This window comes from Salmo salar, chromosome ssa11 (genome assembly GCF_905237065.1).
Source record: "Salmo salar chromosome ssa11, Ssal_v3.1, whole genome shotgun sequence".
In the NCBI taxonomy this organism is placed as follows: domain Eukaryota; kingdom Metazoa; phylum Chordata; class Actinopteri; order Salmoniformes; family Salmonidae; genus Salmo; species Salmo salar.
The window spans coordinates 8,771,753-8,772,834 of NC_059452.1; positions in this window are offsets into that span (position 1 = coordinate 8,771,753).

A 1,082-nucleotide genomic window follows, 5' to 3' on the forward strand; every position below is an offset into this window, starting at 1 on the left:
AACAGTGTTTAAACCCTTTTCAATGAAGATCTGTGAAATTATTTGGATTTTTACGAATTATCTTTGAAAGACAAGGTCCTGTAAAGGGGACGTTTCTTTTTTTGCTGAGTTTATGTATATATAAAGGAAGAGAAGCTTAGGCCTAACCCCAGAGAGATAGAGATATGCGGGTGGCATGCTATGACACCAACATACAGTTCTTTATGTCAGATGGTTACTGCATCTGCTATACAGATATAGACGTACAGAAGGATGGTAATTTCTTAACTCTCGTAGGCCTGAAACAGTTTTCCTCACCTTAAGTTCAACTGTCAGAGTCAGTTGGAGCGCCAGGGCGTACTGCCTTCGTATCATAGGCCTGCAGTAGCTAAAGCTTAATAATAGCCACACCATACAAAACCTTCACAAACATTTCTAAACTTTATTATGGTAATATCAAAAGTAAGTCCAGCCATTGTTTATAGGGAAAATACGAGCAAAAGAGCAAATGTAAGCCAGGGAAAAAACGCCCTACCCTCCCCCGTGCCCCCAAAAAACCCATGCAACCCTCCCCAAAGTTAAAAGAACAGTTTGACAACTCTCCCCTATTTTGGACCACCCCTCCACCCAGTAAATATTGACCTGTCCCTAAAGTAAATTGAAATACATTTGCCAAAATTATATAATTACTTCTGTCTGTACAGAAATAAATAAAATACTTCAAAATACTTCAACAGAAAGCATGACAGCCACAGAGGATGATTCGGTTCTTCATTTTTTTTGCTGTGGATTGTTTGAATCACATGCGAGTAGGCCTATGCCTAGTTCGAAAGTCCGCAATTTGGGCAGCACGTGGCAATAGGCCTAGCTGATTATTTAAGTGAAAAGCATCTAAAATATGTGTGAAAATAATGTGCCTTGAATTGTTGAGAAATGGTGAAGATATAGGCACATCTCTCTCCAGAATGCACTCAGCTCTTCAGAATGTATTCAGCTTGTCTCCCGCCAATTCTTGCACATTGTTTCACAACCAAAACAAACAGCAAATGCATCCAACAAGTTTGTAGAGTCACAAGCTTTATGTAATCATTGCGTGCTAGGAA